This window comes from Gobio gobio, assembly GCF_949357685.1.
Source record: "Gobio gobio genome assembly, chromosome: 23".
NCBI lineage: Eukaryota > Metazoa > Chordata > Actinopteri > Cypriniformes > Gobionidae > Gobio > Gobio gobio.
The window spans coordinates 9,286,861-9,311,594 of NC_137119.1; positions in this window are offsets into that span (position 1 = coordinate 9,286,861).

A 24,734-nucleotide genomic window follows, 5' to 3' on the forward strand; every position below is an offset into this window, starting at 1 on the left:
GCAAGACATATATGTATATAAGGACATCTAACAAATTGGTTTGTCCGTCAAGAACCAGGAAAAAAAATCTGTGAGGGTGGACGCAGCGATGTCCTCTGCTGGCGTCAGGTCCTGAGTAGAGGCAGATCCACCTCCCGTTACACGGCGTGCCCGATTGATGCTGGCAAGCTTGGACTTTCCCCATCTTCTGATGTCATTGTAGCGCTTGCGGCACTGGTGCGACGTCCTGGGGATGCCAGCTGATGAAACAATTGTGGCTATTTCCTCCCACGCCTGTTTAACCGACGCTATTTTGGGTGGGTTTCTCCCATCCCCATACAACACAACTTCTCTGTCTTTCACTGCTCTTACAAGAAGCCTGGTAAATACCTGCGCCTGGTAAATACGCCATAATAATAGCAATCCATAATGGAACTTGCGCACCTGCTTTTACAGGGAATGTTGGATGACGCTCTGATTGGTTTATTCACGTTACGCCCAAACCACACCTATGAATAATGAAGCTACTTCAGACCAACCCATTTTAGATTTGCGCCGGGCGCAAGAGCCATTTATCCCGCCGGGAAAATAGCAACAGCGCCGAGACCCGCCCACAAAGTTACTTGCGCTTCGCGCTTTGACACTTGCATTTCAGATCGTTAAAATAGGGCCCTACGGGAGAAAGTAGGAAACTAGAAACCATATAAATTTACAACACTGAACAATAAACAGAAAGAACTCAAAGCTTAAATACACACAAGGGCAATTAACGTATCAAGATACGTGTGGGAAATTCAGTCTAAAACCATGGACACAAACAAGCATAAGGAACACAGGCAAACAAGAACCTAACTAAAACACATTGAAACTAAACTGACACAAACACATTTAAAATCTATTAAATATAATATCAAATAACACACTACAGTTAAAAATATAATTTACACAAGTTAGTGTCAACACATCAAAATAAGTGTAATGAAGATCTAGCGCAAGTTCTGCCAGGAAGATTCAATGTTACGTCACTCATTACATCCAGACCTAACCAATCATGTTCGAATTCTCAGAGTATAAAAGATCGGTACTCACACGTCTGAGTTCTCAGATGCTGACGCCAACATTACCTCCACCCTCCCCACCACCACCAGGATGGTCCCCGTCTATACCTCCCAGGGGGTCGGCTGCGCCCCTGCCTTCATCTTCAGGCTGGAAATGCAGAGTCCGTTACCCTCAAGACGAGAGCTACGGACGGGGCCTACGCCAAAGAACCTCTAATTATAATACTTGCTGGTCTGTTAATAAACTTGCTATTTTATCGTATATCACCTGGCCTCCCGAGTCTTTCTGGTAGAATTTCTTTAAAGTATGAAAGAAGAATAAAACTGTGATTTAAAATGTACACTAAAGACATTATTAAAAAAGTGCACTTTTAAAAGTGTGTCATGAAAGTGTACTCCCTTTAATTTCACTTAAGTGGCCTTTTCAATACAATTAAATCCACTTTTTTTTCCCACAAAATTTGTGAGCTGTTTTGTCACACCAGTTCGTTCTTTTAATTTGCTTGAAGTATATCGGGACCTTAAGAGTTCCGTACATTTACATGTATGCATTTGGCAGGCACTTTTATCTAAAGCAACTTGCATTGCATTCAAGATACACATTTTTCAATTTAATCAGTTCATGTATTCTTTCGGAATCAAATCCATGACCTTGGCATTGCTAGCAACACCTCAACAATATCTCTCAATTTCTCTTCAGTCTTTTAACATAATCTGATCTATTCTATCCTAAGGAATTGTATGAGAAGTAGCTAAGGCAAAGTTAATATGTACAGGCAGCCTTGGTCTGGATCCAGGTCTCAGTAAAAAATAGCCTGATTAGACGAAGTCTATTTTCAGTGTACTAAAGGTGATAATAACCTCAACCACGGGTCTGCCTAGTTTCTTCACCATTAGTGGGAATTTGCAGCAGCCACTATAAGTAGCAACTTAGCCACTGTACAAAGTAGCTCAGTGTTTAAATGTTGCAAAAATAACCTTTTTCTCTTTTTTTTTTTGTTTATTAAAATGGATAGCCTGGTTGTAGTACTGACAGGTCTTGGTCTGGGTTATCACCCTCAATCACCCCTGTTAAACTGGACCTGCACATTAACAGTTTTGAGTTTATATTACTTGAGGATGGTTCTGATGGAGTTAAAACTACTCTGGCCAAAAAACAAGGCCTTCAGCTAAAAACAATTAAGTGAATTTATGAAATATAATCAGCAAACTTTATTTACATTTAATGCATTTAAGAGACATTAGCTGTCTTGTCAACAGCAGAATATCCCAAGTAAATTACTTAGCTGTGGATGTACTATAGAGTAATAGAATGAGTAAGCACACAAGAGAAAATATGATTCAATTTAACATATTTCTTTCTTTGGGCTGTCCTTACACATCTCTCATGGTGCTTTATAAATGAATAGCCCTGCATTTTAAAAAAAGTGCCACCGCTAACAGAGAAAGTGCGCAGCCAGTCTTGAAAAAACAGGGGATTATGAATTATGTGGCGGCTTGCTTTATATCCACCATGAGGTCTGCTGGGATGTGTGCCCACTGGAGATGGCATGAATCAAATGGCTAACGGGTCAAAACAGCCCTGTAACCTCAACATCCCAATTAAAACCAGACAACACACTAAACTCAGGATCATGGTGTGCTGTGGTAATGCATTTGACCTTACTTGCAACATTTGGCGGCCACTGCGAAATACCACAGAGACAAAGTCCTGCCCTGCAGTGAAGCACAGACTGAGAATCACCATGAGGAATAATTACAACAGCCTATGTACAGATGAGGCCTAGGAATCAAGTCCTTGTTAGTTTAAACCAATGGCCTCAGTGGAAAATAATACAGCAGGGGCATCAGCCACATACCATCTTTGTGACTTTATTTAAAATGATGACTCATCCACAAGTTATGCATCTCAGCAGGGTAACTGGTCTGTCTTTGTTCAACTTTAGAACTTTTTAAGCCCGGGACACACTGCACGATTTCCAGCTGTCCCAGACAAAAGATTGCCATCGTGGAACAATCGTGGCGATTTCTGTGATCGTGGCTCCTAATCGGTGGTCCTATGTCGTACAATGAGAGAGGTTCAAAGACGGCCGTTGTCATGGCCAAAGATAGCCTACAACAGTTTTCTGACAGTGTCAGAAATGTAGCAAGATCACCACACAGTGTGTTTGCTGCTACAACCTAGGTCAACTGACCAGCCAATAAAAATGCGACTAGAAATCAATGCAACATGGTGCTAAAACTTAAAATTGCTTACCTCAAGCTCTTTTCCCTTCCTATTTTGCCGCGTCCTCTTTTTTAGCACACACAAAAACTACAACTGCAAAGTGTGATTCATCCGTGTCTTTTTGTTTACCACTAGTGCATGTTCATGACGTTTTATTCTTCTATAGAAACTTGCATTGTAGCCTAAGAGTCATTCATCAAGGTGTCATCATCGTACAGTCTACATGTCGTCCCCAAGTTTAATAGATCCATGTCCCACAGTGGGATATGTAATTATCTTATTGGATTGCTAAAATTGTGCAGTCTGTACCGGGCTTTATTCACAATAATTTTTGACATGGTATCATGGCACTAACGTAAGCTCTACCATCTTTAGAGTGTTAGGCTGTATTAACCCTTGGTTGAGAATTGCTTTGTCTGAATTTGACTCAGAACTGTTTTATATCAATATGAGTATGCTAGGTAATGACTCAGTAGAAGGTGCTAAAAATGGAAAGTGTTCTCCCTTCATCAGAGCCACCCCATCTCATTCAATCGACCACCGGCAAACCAAGCTCCCAACCAGAATGGACTTGAGACAAGCAGCATGTGATGAGATACACCTAAAGTCAATATCGCATTGTCACCACTGCCATAAAATGCTGAGCACACCTCTCTTCAGCAGACCACTCTGTGCATGTACAATGGTGTCTAGTAGAGGAACAAAATAGGTAGGAAAACTAAGCCGCCATGGAAAGTCCAGACTCACATCCCAAAATGAAATCAGTCATCACTGAGTCATCATGCCCATCGGCACGAGCTGAGCCACCTAAAGAAGCTTGCATCCCTTGGGTCCGGACCAGAAAGGGAGTGAATGCACCTGCTGGGCACCACGAGAAGGGCTGCTAGAAATAAAAGTGCTTGGAGCGCATGCCAAGGCTCACCTGAATGTACTGGAGTGGAGCCTCATTACCACTTTGCATCACCATGTGCATGCACACTGGTGTCTTTGCGTGTCCATGGAGGGAGCAAGCAACACAGTTCACTTTGTTCAAGTTCAGAATATAGGTTTCAAACCAACTAAATAAACCTAGTTCTGGCATCAAGCAGTCTCAAGGAAGGCAGTAATGAGATAGGCAAGACTCACTGCTGATCTAGGGCCAGTTTTACTAAACAGGGCAAATTAGCATGAGAGCGCAATTCCAAAAAAAGCCCCGATGGGAGTGTAAAGTTATGCACATGATCTACTGACGACAAAGAACAAAAGACAGAGCCAGATCATTTCCATAATGGCTAACGCAATCTACCCAGGAGCCGTGCAAATAAGCGTCTGGTATAAGACATGCTTTTGGGTGGTAAATAATGCAGAAAATACCTGTAAATTGACAAGCTCAAACCTTAGTGAATCACCTCGCATGATTCATTTAAATAATCCCATAAATTTTGCGTCTGAAAGGGAAACTCCTACAAATGCATATGCAATAAGGTCAGCTGCAAAAATAACCTATCCACCCTTTTCAGTGATTATTTATCACTGCGTGACTTTAGTAAATCCTGACAGTAGTTTAACGGCAAAAGAGTGTTTGTGCTGGCGCAAGCTGTTAGTAAATCTGGCCCTTAATGTTTAATAAAAGGAAAATAAGGACATCTATCTACTTACTCTTTCATGTAAACACAATGAGTTCAATGATGTTTTGATCGCAAAGTAGGTGCATTTCACGGACGCATTCAACCCTTTTGAAATACCCACTCTATGTAATGGGCCTGGAGATTAGAAGGATCTGTGAATCCGTTCGGTTTTGTCTTTTCAGATCTAAAGCTAGTCAAACTCTTGAAGCTTCCGATTTTGAACAATACATGGTTTTACATCAAACAGACATTGGGAATACTTGTCCCACCGAATTTTCCTAGTTGAAAAATTGCCTTTATTTTTCATGACTTTAAGAAGGACTCTCAAACAGAGACTTTCCAATGAATCAGAGCTAAGCTGAACACTAATCATCTCAAAGAGCAAGGAAACATGTCAGAAATAACAAAAGTCCAACACTGTGGTACGCGTTAAAACACTTTCAGAATTAGAGTGGCTTCACGCTTCCTTCAGACAGCCACTTTGTGTTCCTCAAAGCAGGAAGCTTGTGGCTCAGATGGTTCTGCCCTCTTAAGAAACATCTTCTTCAGGGTGAAGATTGACACTTGTCTGTGCTTGCACATCACGATGCTTTTCAATTATTTACAGCTTACTCTCACATTTTAACTTAGGATACTTTCTCTCTTTCTCTCTCACCCTGCTTTCTTTTTCTCACAGTTGAAGGTGTGAGGAACTCGTCCATGATTGCCGAAAGGCTAACCACAATCCCCCACTGCAGGAGAAAAGCTTCCTCCTACATCTTATGACAGAACACAGCTCCACTTGCACTTCACACTTCATTACCCTCAGTAATACTTTGGCACAATGATGTATGGTACTATTCAAATTCGTAAGAGTAGCTCTTGGCAGAACCGCCTTCAAAACTTAAAGTACTAGAATTAAAGTTCACAAACATATTTTTTTTCTCTTTATTGTACATCTCAGGATTACTTGACATACTCAATACATTCAATATTTTGAGTTTCTCATTGCATTTTGTGCTACAGTTAGTTCCATAAAATAATGTGGACCAGATCAGATTGGAAACTGTCAGACTGAATGCGCGTCAGGCAGTTCCTACTGTCACCCAGTTAAGATGTGAGGGGGGTAGTTTTGGGCCATAATTAGAAGCAGTGTGAATATGGCACATAAGGTCATACGTTAACTTTGCCCTTGCCCTGACAGGAGGATTCCATAGAAATGTGATAAATAGCATTTATATAACTTTACACATTAGCACTCATTTACAATGACCTGACACAAGACTCATAATTACTTTTTAATATCAAAGCGGGGGAGAGGTGAAGCAATTGTTCTGATGACCGAACATTATCATCGCTGGTCTTCTAATCATTCAAGCAGATAGCGCAGTACACAGGGGAAACCTGTGAGTGGACTGAATTAGATCTGTTACTACGGAAACTTGATACCACTTATTGACCCTTTCTTTGTCACTATGGCTTGTAGGCAGTTATTAATTTCATTATATCAAGATATTTATTTTCTCTATCATCAGTTCGACTTTATTTTACTTTATATAATATATAATTTTAGATAATATTCTATGAAACTATCTAAAATCTTTATGCCAACACTTTACAACCTGCTTGACCTGCCTCATAAATAACAATGAATACATATTGTCCTACATTTAAATTATTGATGCATTATCAGTTGAGATTGGGATGTGAAGAACTTCACTGACCAGATATCAAGGCAGCGAAGGGGTGGGAACGAATTTCATTTATTTATTCATTGCTTCCTGCAGATTCCCTCAAATAAATCAATTTGCCAAGGTTTAATGGTCAGAAAACTGGTGTGAGATGCAGTTCAACGTTTGTTATAAAGTACATTCTAAGCAAAATCATTTGAAAGAGGTCATATTGTGAGAAGCTGAATTGTACTTGAACTTTTACTTGGAAACTTACTTTAATTTCCTTCCCCTGTTCAGAAAAGATTATCCAAAATCCTTGGATTGCTGATGTCACAATCCCAAAATATACAGTATCTCAGTTAAACATTGTAGAGGATGACTCTAATAAGGCAATACAATGTTAGACCTGTCTAAAAAAAACAACAACAACAACAACTGTAAGTGCTAATAAACATGGAAATAATAGCCTGGATGCCAGCTGAACTTAGCCCCGCCCACAACATTTGAGGTCGGGAAGTTCGGTCTGGACTTGATCCATTGTGGAGAAACTATGCTCGAACCAGAGCTGTTCGGACAAATCAAATTCTCAGGGCGGGCTTTATACGATGATGGACAGATGATCAACAGTAACACGTAATCATGCACGTCACCAAAGAACGCTTGGGTTGAATTCGCTCTAATCCTAAACGGAGAACTTGTTCGTATATGCATTCACCTTTACTATTTCTCTCAAAAATGATGATCGTGTTAGTAAGTACTCAGTGTATCCTTAAATTCTTAAAACACCAGCAAAGATTGTTTACACTCATATTCTTCTTCTGCTTTTTCCAGTGTGCGTGCAGTTGACTTCTGTTGACAACTATGCGTCGGTCTGATTGGTTATAGGTCTATCTAATTGAGTGCAGAGGCATTTTGGCCCCATAATCACAGCCTAATGGAGCAGTATCAGACTCATATTCTGACTAGAATCTGAGTATGACGATGTCAGGCTATGGAAATAAGGCATTTACACTGAATTCTTAAATGCAAATCAGCAAGAAATGACCCCTTTTAATTCTAAAGGCAAGAGTATACTTCGGGTTTTTTTAACGTGTATGTGAGTGTATGGGCACAGTCGAACGCACAGTTTTGCAAAGTATACTTATTTTGACTCGTACGTGTAGACAGATGTTCAACACCTTCGCAATTTTGAGCAATCTCTCGTCACAAGTTACAACCCATGTAAATACTGGGGGAAAAAAACTGCGTATGTGCAACCTGTGCGTACAAAGTATGTGCGGTTACAAATATCTGGAAATGCGCGTTCAGTATGCGCGTAATCTCTCGTGATGACGAAATTCGTAGCACGTGCACTGTACGCTGACCCTCACGCATACAATGGGCCTCATTCATGAAATTTTCGTAAATATATATGAGCAAATAATAATGAGTAATTTGCGCGTAAAATTTACCTTTACGAAAACTCTCCTCCAGATTCACAAACGCTTCATATACCATGGATTCAGTAGTTAAACGTGTGTATATTAATGAATTCCAAACATTCGTAAATAGGACAGACGTACACGCTCATTCTTAATTAGCATAATCCCCACCCATGAGTTACAACTGCAAATGACGTGGCCAGGAACGCTGTGGAATCTTCTGGAATTCTTTCTCAGGTTTGGCTCCAGTATTTAACATAAATGCTAAAGAGACTAATTGAACATATGCCTAGCAATAAATATTCAATTATCGTGTGTCCATCAAAGCATTTTTAGCCAGCTAAAAAATGCCTGGTGCTCTTCTGAAAACTGCCAGCTGGTGGTGCTTGAAAGCGCTTTGCAAGGGCAGCGTTTTTCCAGCTGAGATACTTTGTTTGCTATGATACAGAATATCCATGGCAGTAATGTGTTACTAGTATCTCATTTTGAAGAATATTCCAAGTGGGATGATTGCTTGGTGTAGTTTTTGTCCCGTCCCTCCTCAACTGTGATTGGACGGCCTGGTAAAGTGTGACACTGCCTATTACCCAACGTTGAACAGTGACAAAAAAAAAAAAAAAGCCAAGGCAAATCAACTCTTGAAATATTATTATGGTACTTAGTGCATCAAAATGTAATGTCATCAGTTTGCCTAAATTAGAACATAGAACTTTCAAATGTTTTACACACCATTTGCTCGTGGTAGGGCAACACGATCTCATGACAATGCGTATCAATAGTACGAGTGTGCAATCTCGTGGAATGTATACGGCAAAATGAGTTTTGGCATGCATATGCTACACACTTTATGGCGTGCATATGACACGCTTTTGTGTAGGGTGAGGGTAGGGGGTGGGGGGTTCATACGTATAATACGCCATAAAGTGCGTATCATATGCACGCGAAAAACGGCGTACCATATGCACGCCAAAACTCATTTTGCCGTATACATTCCACGAGATTGCACACTCGTTTTATTTATACGCATTTTCGTGAGATCGGGCTCGGTAGGGAGCAGGAGTAGGGGAGCGCGGGGCACAACCTAACGCGGGGTTAGTTGTAACACGCATGTTTTAACCCTTTCCACAGAATGACGAAACTTAGTGTATTTACTAGTTGCCATATCAACATTATTTAGAGAAAAAATTGCTCCAAAATTAAAACATCTCTGTAAGATATTATTGAACATGTATTTAACCATAGCAAAAGTAATTTTTAATGATCAAAAAATGCCATTATTTTATTTAAAAAAGTGAATAATTGTATTTTATTAACAAAATATTTTAGTTTGTCTTGAATAGTTTTTGATTATATCAGATAACATTTTAAGCTGTCATTTGGTCATGGTACATTGTGCCCCACCACGTTACAATGTACCCCACCTACAGGGCATGTTGTCACATTTCAGACGTGTGCAATTAATGTGGGAAAAAATAAATACTCTGAACCCCAATTGGATTTACACAAACTGAGAAAGTCAAAAAGCGTTAGGTTGTGCCCTGCTCTCCCCTACATTTATTTCGTACCAACTAACATTTTGAAAATACAAACCTTTTCGTGAATCAGAAAATTTACGGCAGAATGGCTTTACGACGACTTACACACAAATTCGTTCTGCTCGTGTTTCATGAATGAGGCCCATTGACTAGCGAACATACAACTAATATGACAACGAAGAGAGACCAAACAGGAAGAGAACATGGAAACAATGAGAATAGAGAAGGCACTTCAAAACAAAAGACACAGAACTGGGATCATGACAGGTACGCCTAACAAGTGGAGTAAACTTTGGCCTTAAGGGTCAGAGAGAGAGAGAGAGAGAGAGAGAGAGAGAGAGAGAGAGAGAGAGAGAGAGAGAGAGAGAGAGATGGTTGTTAAAAAAAATTAAAACTAAATTATGACCAACATTATAACTTGACCCCAGGGATCTATCTATCTATCATTAATTAAACATTCACAGACCTCAACATTTTCTCTACAAGACAGCATTTATTATGTTTTCACTCTGAATCCCTGTTAAGCTTGAACAAGGAACCCCTCCCCCTTTGTGAGCGTATGTCGCATTAGCATATCTCTAATTAAAGTAGGCAAAGGTGGAGCTGACGATCAAAGACTGTTGGTTCTCGCTTCTGTTTTGTATTGCCTGCTCATTATTGTAACGCAGCCTCTGATTACAGCTATTTGTGTGCCTCCATCAATCTGAGGTAAGCCAATTTGCCTTTTCTCATCCTGTGATGAGCAAAGTTAAATCTAAAGCAAAACTTTACTGTAAACACAATGCTGAGAGATGTCATGTTTTCAGCCGGACCATGTAATTGCCCCTTTACGCTTCTACTTACAGAGCTGTTTATCTACCCAAAAATCTGGAAAGGGCACAGCACCTTATAATCATCATCTTTCCTGCCTGTCTTGTTTTTAAAAGGAGACTGGCTTCATAAAAAAAATAAAATAATAATAAACATAAAAAAGAAAGCACTACACCACAAGATGCTGTGCTTTATTTTACTTCAGATTGACATTACAGGGGTACCATGGTAACATTACTGAAACACATAGCTTTTGTCTTATTGCTTTTATAAAATAGTGACAAAAATGTATGTTATATTGTAGTTATAAATCAAATTATAACATAGTATATATAGTATATTTGCCTAATTGTAGGCTGTTTCCATAAATCATTTAATAATAATAATAACCATATATGTATTCAATCTTTATGAATATAAATAACACTGTATATATATATATATATATATATATATATATATATATATATATATATATATATATATATAATTTATTTAGTTTTTTATTTTATTTTTTTTATTCCATGTTTTATTTTAATTAAATGATTATTCTACTACTACTACTATTACTACTACTATTACTAATAATTCTTGCCAAGCATATTGTAGGCTGTTTACATTCATACATTAATACAATTATACATTATTTAAAACAAAATATGTATTAAAGAATACTTCATTATGAATACAAATATATTATTATTAGTTATCTTTTAACATTTATGGATTACTATATAAATTACATTACATCTTATTTTTATTAGTGCCGGCGGTGCCGGCAGTCCAGAGGGCCAGGGAAGCACCAGTAGATCAGGGAGGAGCTACTATGGGGTATGCCACCCATACCACGAAGATGGTAGAAGCCATCAAGGACAACACTGCTTTATCTGGGCCTAGCTCTGGGCCTTGAGCGGCCTCCTGGCCGAGCTTTGGGGTTGGAACATACTCTGGAGTGGGCTCTGAAGAGGACACATGGATTAAAGCGGACTGTGGAGTAGACACATGGGTTGGAGCGGGTTCAGGACAGTGTTCAAGGGATAGAGTGAATGTGAGTGTGGCCCAGACACACACAGCAGCAGTAACATATAGGGAAATTACCACCCTTTCAATCATGACACAACAGACAGGAAGAGGCTGTTCTGGAACTGCTTCCTCCAGAGTGGGCTCGAGAATGCCAGGTTCAGACTGCACAATTTTCAAACTCGTCGGATCACTGCTCTTTTCTCACTGCATGACTATCTGGGGTAGCATTCAGTCACAGCTGTTTTCACACTGCTTGATGGATTGGCGACAGGAGGTTTCACACTGCGTGACTTCACACAATAGGAAGAATCCCAGACAACTCTCTCCGGTGCGCAAACTACTATTCACAACCAAACACACGTGAGATGTGACAAGTAAACAACGTGAGATCTAGAGGATGGATACGTCACGTCAGCGCTAAGGCATTGAACATTTGAAATTTAAAACAGCTTATTGTTTTTGTGATTCAAATGAATGTAAAATATTACCCTAACATCCGTCTTCCTGTGTGCGGAAATTTGTTTATGTAGCTGTGACAACGCGCAACACGTGTGTGCATATTGCATATTAGGCTACATGTGGCTGGCAACGCAACTTCAGCGCTGCTGGCAGGACCATCGAGCAGAGGAGGACAGCCTTGAAGCCATCCACAGTTGATGCAATCCTTTTTTCTGCATAAAAACCTGGATTAGCCTAAACTTTGATGGATGGATTATGTAAATAGATCCCATGTTGCAGTTTAGTAGCCATACAGTTTTCGAGAAAAATGGTAAGAGTGATTTTAATTTCAATAAACTGCATTTGTTTTACGTTAATGTTTTGTTCTGTTAGCTTGGGCCATTTTGGGTAGACCTTTGTTCATTTAATTTCAATTGGCTATTTGATTGGGCCCCGTGTGCGCGCTGAAGCGCTCATCTGTTTCAGAATGCCTTCCTACAGTTGCTTAAAGGTCCCGTTTTTCCTGTTTTTTTTTAAGCTTTGATTGTGTTTACAGTGTGCAATATAACGTGTTCATGTTTCGCGTGTAAAAATACACAGTATTTTTCACACAATTTACTTATCTGTAAACCGCTGTTTTCAATGTCCTAAAAACGGCTTGAAAGATTACCTTGTTCTATGAAGTCCCTCCTTCAGAAATACGTAACGAGTTCTGATTGTGCCAGCGGTTCCTGTGTTGTGATTTGACAGCAGCTTAGCGCACGACGTTGCCCGGAAAGGTCACGCCTCTTACCATAACGGGGAGATGCATACGCTCAAAGTACAGCGTCCCTGAAGGCCAAACAAAGGTGATTTGACTCCGGGATGAAAATAACAGCGTCTCGACGACATGACAAACACACTCTACAAACACAACCGAACGCAACACTTCCTCTTCTCCACGTGGGAGAGCAACAAGACCACGCCCCCTTTTTTGCGTATTCTTGTGGGCGGAGGTTAGTCAACAAACTCTTCTACTGACTTCATTAAAGCAGGATGTACAGGGATGTAGTCCAAACCGGCCGTTCGCTTTAGGCTTTGAAAGGGAACTTCTGTTAAATAAAATATCTCGCTTGGCATTGAACTTTGAGCTTTATAATTTTACAGGTATTATTTATGCTCTAACAGCAACATTACACACTAACTAAAGTTTGAAAAAGGGGATCACGAAGAACAGGACCTTTAATAAAAGCGGGCTTTCCACACAAACAAATGTACATGTGTCATTAGTATGATAAAAAAAAAAAGATTTTGACTGTGTCAGGCTCGGGTCGTGCTGGGACATAAATATCTTAATGCCTGTCGGGCTCGGGTCGGGTTCGGTTACAGCTCTGTTGGACGCGGACTGGGCTCGGACAGAAAAATGTGGCCCAATACGCACTCTAGTGAGATCACTGGTGCGTCAGACCGAAGTTCTCGTCACGAGACTGGAATTGTTATAAAAAATTATAAACTGCAGAAAGTTTGCGATCCAAATCGTCTGTGCGCTGATTTGCAGCGAAAATGAGAAAAAGGAAATAAAATTATGGTGGAAAAAATGGTTGGGGAGACACAGGGAGCAAGGATTGTGTTCTGCAAAGAGAGTTTGAGGTAAATAAATACTTTTGCAATGTGCTACTGTTGCGGCTGGTCAAGCAAATGTTTGCGCTTTGTTTCTGTTTGATATAATTGTAAATACACAATTAAAATACTGATATTCTGGTCTATAACTCCTCCCTGAAAGTCCTTCTGCCCTGTATCTTGCTCTCTCATTGGCTGTAGGTCATCGCCGGTGTATTTTTCAGTCAAAACTCATTTCACACAGCAGGAGTTTGAATTTGAAGACAATTCCAGATATTTAGCATGCCAAATATCTCACGGACATCGGCAACTCATCGACGATTCTCTTAGATCGCATCTTTGATACTTCATACGTGCATTTCGCAAAACCTGTCGGCGAGTCAAAATCAGGGCTAAAATTGGGCAATGTGAACTCTGCATTTCTGGAACGGCCTCGGGAATTTTACTCACTGGAACAGCCTCTGGAATTTCACTCACCAGAACGGACTCAGGAATTTCACTCCCTGGAATGGACTTGGGTTTTCACTCTCTGGAACAGACTCTGAGATTGCATTCACTGGAAAGGACTCAGATATTTCCTCAATAACTAAATCTGAACCATTCACCCAAAGAACATAGTTCATATATCCCAGCAATCCTGAACTGCATCTACTGGGTGACAGGAACTGATACAGTTCGTCATTGAGTCCCTCTCAAAAGCAAGCCTTGAGCAAGTGAATGCTCCAGCTCACCAGAGGGTAATACAGCAGGAACTCCTCAACATATTGCTCCAGTGGCCATTCACTCTGTCGGAGAGAGAAGAGGAGGCTCTTTTTTCAGCCTTCTGTCACGGAAAGTGGCTGTATATAAAGTGCAAAATGAGGAAGTATCCAAAATAAAGTACTTGATTACAAAAGAAAACAAACACAATGGAGACCACAGGAGAAATAACTCAACTCAATAACTCAACAAACCACTCTTCCACAACCGATAAACAATGCAGGACAAATAACTGACTGAAACTGAGGGCTTAAGTACAAAGGGCAAACAAAATAGTTAACAAGTTAATTAACAAGGTAACAGGTAAAGGGGATTAATCAATGAAACACACAGGACAACTAGGTCAAAGGAAAACAGTCACTGAACACAATGAAAACTAAGACAAAACAGAACATAAACCTGACAATTAATCTGTTTTCTGATTTTGATTGCCAAGCAATGTAGCAACTTCATTTTTTTATATATAAATATACAGATCAGATGGCTCATTCAATTACATTTTAGAGCTAGAGATATCTCTTGTGCAATGTCTGTTTTACAACGACTTTGAAAGTGGCTCATCCAATCAGATTTTAAAACGATAAACTATTTCATATGGCCTTTCCTCCAAACTTTGGTTGTATTAATATTAAGGAAATGAGAATGGCGGACTCATAATATCATTAGATCATTACTAACTGTTTCATGTCAGGTTTTAAAATTCCTGTTGAACGTAACCCCCATTCATCAGACCCATATTATTTTCAGAGACACAGTAGGTGTTCACCATATCAAATCACCCAGCAATATGGAAACAAGACACAAACTGCAACCAAAGAACACCCTGATTAAAAATTCATTAATTGCACCACCCGTAGACACACTACCCACGAGAAGCCAGACAGAAGAGCAATGACTGGCGCGCTTCTCACTAATGGATGATATGGGAGATGTTTGCAAATGAAAGTGTACAATCACCCTTCGCCCTCCCAGCAAATATCATCGACCGATACAACATAACTGATTGTGGCAGAGCTCAACCGAGGGCGCGTTTGATAATGGCTTTCATGCTATCATTTGTGTGAGAGAAATTGTTTTCTCAACCCTAGATCGGTGTTATGCAGATGAGCCCATTATCTACCCATTTGAGCTTATGTCTACCTGCCTGTTTGATAGAGTTGTCTATGACTGGCTCAGCATAGATCCTCGCCTGGAGACCTTCTCTGGCTCCATGACTCCAGATAGAGGCCGTTTTTGTTTATGGCAGCAGAATAAATAGGTTGATGAGATGAGTTTGTTGATGGATGATATAGACGGAGGCTGGAATATCTTTGTGCCTAATGCATTGATTCTCTTCCCCAGACCAGATTAGGATGTCAGGCACCAAGACTGGTTCCCCTTGTCTACCCTTAATGTGATCTACTATTGATCATGTGATGTAGCAGTGCAAATATAACCTCTCTATATTAATATTATTCTTTCCTCTGTTCAGCAATAGCCCAAATAAAGGGGGCATCCATACGCAGCAGACAGGCAGCGGCCCTGTAAATAAGCAACTGTTGTTCAGATTCAGCCCCAGTTGCTGTATTGACCCACGAGGATCGCAGGCTTGCGGTCATGCTTCAAGTAATGATGTGATGAATTGTCTCTCCTTGGAGTTTAAGAGTGTAACGATAGCAAGATGGTCCTTTAGTGGTCCCTTTGTGGATCATTGTTTAGAAGTGGAAAGAAAGTGAAAGTACATTTGGAACAAATAATAAGAAAAGGCATCAAAATTGACAACTTGGATTTTAGGATACAATCCTTAGGCATGTATGTAAGTCTTATCTGGACATAAGGCAAAACACCACAGGTAGAAAAGGGTAACCATTTTGACAAATATATATCTAATACTTTCCTCAGTTGACTAATCACAATACAATAAGACAACTGTTTTCTAAAATGTTTATGTTTAAATATGAAAATGCAACAGAAATCCAAACACTGGATAAAGCCAGGTTCAAATATGTTGAGATCCTAGAGTTAAAGTTCTTTACAGAGGGGATTTTGAGTTTCTCTTTTTATCACTCCATAATTCAGAAAATAGCCAGAGACAGAAATAAATCACAATGTTTTAGGAATAAAATGTTGCAACTGTAAAGACCTTCAGAATTTAGATAGGAATAAAACTGGAATGTTTGGTGTTTGAAAGTTTAAAGGCCCACTGAAGTGCCTTGGAACGCACAGCATTATTCAATGTGTTGACGTAATTTCCCCTGAAACGGTTGCAGCTGTTAGCAGCCCCTCCCCTTTTTTGAAACAGCCAATAGCGTTAGCCAATTTCGTTATTACCACAGTTTGACTAGAGCCTTTCTGTTTTTTTTAAATCAGTTTAATCCGAAACTAACCGTTTATCATCATAATCTCCTCCATATCTCTTTGAAATACAACATTCTGTGCAGAATTTAAATGGGTCCGATATGTTTTGTTGTCTGCGCCGACTCGCGCATATGATCCGCGCTGCGCTCTCGTGTCTGTAGTCAACAGCTCTGGTCTAGACTATGTGTGTGCGCTGCTGCGGTGCGTGCGAAACTATCGTGAACCCAGACTTTATTTGCCTCAATTGAAAGCATATTTACACTGTCTGAATCGTTTCCTATCGCATATATAGTGCGCTATGTGCCGTTCACCATGTAGAAAATAGTAATTGGTGAACAACTGACCGTTTTCAGACGCAGTTCAGGGTCTATTTATAATGCAGGGGGCGGGACTTCAGATTCTAGAGCGCATTTGATTGGACAGAAGATTTGATGAGAAGGCGAAGTCTGCGATGATGTCATCAAAATCTGTGATTTGTTTTAAAAGACGTGAGAGACTGTAAGTTTTAAATGCTTATATCTCCTAAATGCAAATTTTGTCATTGTTTTGGAACACACCAGCTTATTCATAACCTTAAGGCTAAGATAATCATACTAAAAGCTAAAAAAACTTTATTTTGATATCAGTGGGCCTTTAAGTGGAGACTTCTGACTAAGTGCAGGAGGGGGAACAGACTACTTTTTTTGTAGTCTTTTATCTTACAAGTTATGCATTATTTTTTATTACATTTATATTTTTGACATATATAAGTGACAAAGTGCAGGTTATTGGGTCAATGATGATATTAGCAAGTCTCAGTATCTCAATAAAACTGTATACAAACAAATAAAATCTGTTACAAAAGATTCTTCATGATTTTGGTGTTTTAGGAATTTAAAAGTTGCATTTAAGCTTCCTAGAAAAACTTATATCCGTATGAATTTTAAGTGAGGTAAACTCATTAGAAGATGCAAGAGTTGCGATAGATATGCTCTTAAATGTATCTGTTAAATGTATCCGCATCAGAATAATCACAATTTTAAAAAATCACAGAGCGGGGTCAGCGCATGCTGAGGCGCACAAAGCGAAGAAGAGTAAAATTTCTGCAGAGTCAATAGCTACAGACCTCCAAACTTTGTGTGGCCTTCATATTAGCTCAAGAACAGTACGTAGAGAGCTTCATGGAGTGGGTTTCCATGGTCGAGCAGCTGCATTCAAGCATTACAGCACCAAGTGCAATGCAAAGGATTCGATGCAGTATTTTAAAGCTTGACGTCACTGGACTCTAGAGCAGTGGAGACGTGTTCTCTGGAGTGATGAATCACGCTTCTCTGTCTGGAACTCCAGTGGACGAGTTTGGGTTTGGCAGTTGCCAGGAGAACGGTACTTGCCTGACTGCATTGTGCCAAGTGTAAAGTTTGGTGGAGGGGGGATTATAGTGCGGGGGTGGTTTTTCAGGGGTTGGGCTTAGCCCCTTAGTTTCAGTGAAAGGAACTCTTAATGCTTCACCATACCAAGACATTTTGGACAATTTCATGTTCCCAACTTTGTGGGAACAGTTTGGGGATGGCCCCTTCCTGTTCCAAAATGACTTCGCACCAGTGCACACAGCAAGGTCCATAAATGAATGAGCGAGTTTGGTGTGGAGGAACTTGACTGGCCTGCACAGAGTCCTGACCTCAACATGATAGAACACCTCTGGGATGATTTAGATCAGAGACTGTGAGCCAGGCCTTCTCGTCCAACATCAGTGCCTGACCTCACAAATGTGCTTCTAGAAGAATGGTCAAAAATTCCCATAAACACACTCCTAAACCTTGTGGAAAGCCTTCCCAGAAGAGTTTAAGCTGTTATAACGGCAAAGGGTGGGCCAAATCCATATTCAACCTTACACTCTAAAAAAAATAATGGTTCTATATGGCACCATAAATGGTTCTTCGTCGTAATCATAGAGGAACCACTTTTGGTGCTATATAGCACCATATCTTAACATGTTCTGTATATGGTAGCGGTGCTATATAGCACCTTAATCAAAGAACCGCTAAAGAACCACTGAAGCACCAAAATTGGCGGTATATGGCACTTAAAAAGGTTCCCCTATGATTACGAGCCAAGAACCATTTTTGGTGCAATATAGAACTTTTTTTTTTTTAGAGTGTACTTATTACACTCCTTAAGCTGCATGAGGACGTGACCGGGTTGAAGCGCTATTTTTAGCACGAGTGTAATGTTTGTTAATAGATTTAACGTAAAGAAACATCATTAATCTTGACAAACTATATATCATTCTAAAGGTCTAAACCTCAAGCATCGAGGACAGACCACTGTTTTTCAATGAAAAGCTTATAACGGCTGTATTTTTGCATGAATGTAAGCAATACACATCAAATCAAGCATAAATAAAAACAGAGCACATACCAGTAGTGTCCTAATTACGAGCCACACACGCATCCACTGCTAAAAGTTCCAGAATGAATGGAAAGGTGAGGTTCCACTGAATAACATCCCATAGAGCATTTTAATCCAGCGAAACAATAACGGTGTAATATTGATGGTTAATCCTTTGTTTACATTGCATTTCTGCGGAGCGAAGTATCATACTAGACTGTTATGCAATAAAATAATGCACCAAAAACAGTCTCCCGGTAGCATAAAGTGGCATGGGTTTATAGCTTAGAATGTTACGAACATAATAAATCCACTCGAACTCAAAAACATGCAAAGATAGCCGGGATATAGTCAAAAATATCCAACCATAGCACTCGGTTTAGCTGATGTCATGATGTGCTCATCCAATGATAATGTCTGTTTATCTGGAGCCAATAAAAGCATTGAATCGTCATGACTGACAGAAAATGTAGCCAATGAGCACACGATTCCAACGACACCTGGCATGTGTATATTTGTCACATGGGCGTGATTATTTATTCATTTGAATCTGCCGCGCTCTCCCCACGAGAAGCTGCGAGTTAGTCTGACACACCCCCTGCCATCTGACAGCTAACAGCTAACGGGCTAGTAAACAGACGGTCTCTTTGTAGTAACTGTTTGCTAATCTTACTAACTGGACGGAATTTATTATCCAATGGATCGTCAAAAGAAGTTTTTTTCTGCTGAGGATGTTTTATTTGAGCTCACTCGAAGCAGCGATGTGGAAAACATTGAGGAGAGTGAAGACAGCGATGACGGTGGAGCTGATCCAATAATATACCGGTGAGTTGCTATGTGTAGTTGTTTATGTATATTGAGAATGTGTGTGAGAATGTATTTATTTTATTGTTTCTGTGTGCTAGAAAAAATGCAATATACCTGTATGCATTATACATATGCTGATATTTTGCATTTTTCCTAGCACACATGGGGAAAAATTATATATAATTTTTCCCCATGTGTGTGTAAATAAAACATATATATATATAACACATGTAATTGTTTATATATATATATATATATATATATATATATATATATATATATATATATATATATATATATATATATATATATATATATATATATATATATTGAGACTGTATTTATTTTATGTTTTTCTGTGTGCTAGAAAAATTGCAATATACCAGTATAGATTATACATATACTGATATTTAGCATTTTTTCTAGCACACACATAAAAAAAAAAAAAAAATATATATATATATATATATATATATATATATAAAATGCATTTTTTCCCCTGTGCTACAAAAAACAAATTGACGAAAAAAGAAAAGTTCTGGACGGCCGACCATCTGTGTGATTGTTGATTTTATGTCTGGCCATCAATATGAATGCTCACTGTATAGCCGGCCGTTAGATTGATTGTAGGACTGTGTGCGAATGTATGGGCCGCCGTCAATATGAATGCTCACTGTATAGCCGGCCGTTAGATTGATTGTAGGACTGTGTGCGAATGTATAGGTGTCCATCAATATGAATGCTCACTGTATAGCCGGCCGTTAGATTGATGCTTGGGCTGTGTGAGAATGTATAGGTGTCCATCAATATGAATGCTGTCTAACCGACTGCCCATCAGTTTCATTGTTCATGGGATGGCCTGTAATTAGAGTGAAAGATGACAGTGTGATTGTTGATTGAATGGGCAAACTATACAGAAATATTACATGCAGTGCTAATTCTCTTTCCTTTCCTTGCCATTCTACAGGCATCAGGTTGAATCTTCAGATGAGCTATGGCATCCAAGCACCAGCCAACCAGCAGAAAAGAGAAGAAAGCTTTCAGATTCTTCAAGATCTGCACTTGCTGTTGTAGACCTGAATCGGCCGGTAAAAGTAAAATGTTTTTTTTTTACATTTGCAAATTGTGTGTTTTTATAGCTATATATTTATATTATATTTTTATTTATATTACTAGTTATATTTATAGTTATTATACTTATATTACTTGTTGTATTTTCAGTTGCAAAGAAGTTTAGCTCTTTTTTATTAATATTTCATTTTTATTATATTTTTATAAGTTCTGTTGTACAAATAAATCACTTATACAAAGTCTTATGGTTCTGCCTATTATTTTATAGTTGAAAAAGCATTCAAGCATCATATATGATGGCTAAAACAGCTTGCAGTACACTTCATAACATTAGGTTATCAAGTCTCCTGTAGGTTTCTTGGCACCTGGACATATTCTTAGAAAAAAGCATGCAGGAACCCCATTTTTCATGATATCTTCGTCAAATTTTAAATATAAACTGATGAGACTTGTGCCTTTCAATTCATTAACTAACTGGATTCCTCCAGGCTTATTTTCATATATGTTTACATCAAATAATAAAGTGTTCATTGTAGCACAAATCATCTTCAAGACACTTCAACTTCTATAACTGTTTGTCTTTCTAAGTTTTTTTCTACTTTAATGTTTGGGTAATAAACTCTAAAGTGTCTTCTTTTTAAAGATGTCTACATTGTGCATGTAGTGCAAATTGTTCAGCAACTGCAATTGTTTTAGTTGGGAGATGTCATTTTTGGGGATGTGCCTCAAGCAGGCGGAGGGAGAAATGGAACAGACATAGTCTTGGAAAAAAGCTTGCAGGAACCACATTTTTCATTATATCTTCCTCAAACTTGAACTATACACTGATAAGTCGTATGGCTTTCAATCCATAACTGAACTGGATTCCTCCAGGTCTATTTTCATATATTTTTACATGAAATAATAAAACATTCTATGTAGTGCAAATCATTTTTGAGGCATTTCAACTATTATAATTTTTTATCTGTTTGAGAATTATCAACTCTGATTACTTTTTAGTAGAGTCCCAAGTGTCTTCTTTCCAAAGATACCTTAATTGTGCCTGTAGCACACTGTTCTCAGGAGCTATAATTGTTTTAATTCAGGTAGGTCGTTTTCAGCTGTGAGCCCCAAAGTGGTTCCTGTTTGTTCATGTGCATGTAAAGGAAGGCGTCCCAAAACTTTTGTCAATATAGTGTATATAAGATTATCAGATTTCAGTTTCATGTCTGTATACAAAAAAAAAAAAAAACTGGTTTGCATTTTCAATTTCCTATTTACACAAAGAAGTTCCAAATGTGAGTGGAAATAGTGCAGCTTTTTAATTAATTTCCTTTAGAGGAAATGGTCAAATCTCTATCATCCTCTTCAGTGTTAAAATACACTGGCAATAGAACAAGATATGCTGTTGTTCCACATATAACAGAGAAACTGACAAGTGCAATGTTCTCTCTGCAGACAGGCTTTGAGTAATTATGATTAGCACCAGCTATCTGTGGCTCTCTGTTTCTGACTCTCTTTGAACACTTGCCATTTTATTACCAGGATTCAGGCATTTTATTTTGTCAGTGTATGGGAACATTTTTATTGAGCACTCATAAAGCATACATAATACATTATTCATATTGTCACAATAATCCATTTTAACTATGACAATGATTTTACTAAAGATGTGTAGTCAGCATTTTCCACAATAGGGTTTAAACCTGAACTCTTTTTTAACTTAATTTCTATAAAAACAAATGGTCAGTGGAAGGAGATTAATGATCAGAAAATGCTGATCATCAACCAGAAGAGATCATCAAACTAATATAACTATATTATATGTGCTGTTTAATTTTCTATTTAATGCGTATGTGCCACGTGTAGGTTGCAATAAGGTGAGAAGATGGATCTATTCGCAGCAGTATCATATTTATTCAACAAAACCCTCAAACCAAAACACTCCTTTCTAGAAACAAGGAACAGAACAGGCGGTAAAAATGCAACAAGGACTGACCAATAATTCAAATGAAAAGGGGCTTAAACACACTTGACAAACTAATTAACAAAACAAGACAAATCTGACCAAACTAATCAAGCAATGAGAAACCAAGGTAATTAATGAACACAGGAAAATAACTGAAAACAAAGACACAGAACTGAAAAACAAAGAACAAAGAACGCTCAGACTATCCATAAAATGAAGTGAGATTTTTCTTTTGGTCACCCTGTCGAAACAAATAAATTATGTTAAAGGTGCTGTATGTTCGTTTTTGACTGTACTAAAGCATAAAAATACCATAATATGTTTGCGGATATTTAGGAAACATGCCAAGTTCACATACTCGTCTCTCTGAAAAACAATGCTACAGCCAGTTATTCTACTTTGAAATGTGCATTCTGTATCAGAATGTGTGTTTTTGTTTTGGTCTGTACGATACCGCATATTGCCAGTTTACCCAATAGTATGTTGACACCACAGGTTGCCTGTTGGAGGAAAACACAGCATATTGCTGCAATGGAAGCCAGCAAACAAACTGGGTCAGAGATTGCAGATTCTACCCGAATCTAAAAAGCTTCGGCATTAATCTAAAAAAGCACATTCAAATGATGATAAATCAACTCATCAACTTACAGTGTGTAAGTCTCTTCGCCTTCCATTGTCAATTGCGTTCGTTCCTGTTGCATGTCGTCAAACTGGCAACCCACGTGAGCGTGCAGTCTAGAGGTCTACACGGAGGACCCGAGACTCGACCCGAGGCCCTACCCAGTGTAACGGTGCTTGCCCGAAAAAGTCCATTTGGGCGCCAGACAGTTTACCTAAACTGACAAAAAAGGTTTAATTTTCCGTTGACACAAAGAAGCACAATAAACGTCATAACACGATTTTTGGATCGATTTAAGGCCGTTTTACTCTTTCAAAAATAAAATAGATCCATATCATAAATAAATCACATTAATAATAATAATAATTATAATAATAATTAAAGCACTCAATGTCCACAAAAACGTAGGCCCTCAAAAAAATAGAAAATCAATAAATTTGTTACAAGGTGATTAATTTCTCTCGTGCGTCTTTTCGCACAGGCCAACAACCTCAGTAATAGGGTAATAGGCCCTTTAAAACCAACAAAAATAGTGCAAAAATAGTCCACAATATAAGTAAATAAATAGTGAAAACGAAAGTAAATCGAACAATGTGTTTGGTGGCAAAAAAAGAGAATAACAATAGTTTGAAGGGACCGTTTGAAGTAGAAAGAACGAAAGGCAGGTATTAATGTCAGGTTTATGAGGGCGCGGGGAAGATTAGTTTATCCTTTTACCTTTCGTTTGTTTCGTTGGTCGGATAATTCAAAATTCTCGTAGAAAGCAGGAGTTAATACTTGCAGATTCACCGCTTGATTCCTCGATTCTTTATTACTGAAGCTTTAAAGCGATGGCGGCGTCCCGGTTAAAGCTCGCTCAGCGCCCTCACTTTGTATCCTCTCGATCATCCGCCTCGGCTGTTCCACAGTGCAGATTGTCTGTCTTGAACCACACAAAAGAAGAACACCTTCAGGACACGCTGGAAAACCGACGCCTCACTTTCCTCCTTTACTTTTCCACGCTGTGCTTCCAACAACTTCCCCACCAGGCTCTCACTTCCGTTTTCCTCCTTCCTCTTTTCCGCTTTCACTTTTCCCAACGAAATCAGCAAAACCACACCTCTTTTCGTTTCTGCCTTTAAATTTTCATTTGCACGAATTTTAATAACGTTTATGAAGTTGGAAAGATAGTTATTTGAACAGTATGATTATTAGCTATTTTTGTTTCTTTTGAGCATCGAACTGCTACACCGGGACCCAATCTACTTCGGGTCCCGGATCTGTTTAAAGTTGTGTGTAATACCCGAGTCGATCAGACACCCGGCCGTGATCAGAGTCATTCAGCGCTGTCCATGTTTTGTAACGTGCAACTGATACAATTAGAATGAGAAAAGTGTGAGCCGGGTGTAATGAAGTTTGTTGATATGGGAAGAAGGAGGCGGGAAGCGGCGAACGTTAGAAGACTTTAATCAAATAATAAAGACAAAATGAAAGTAAA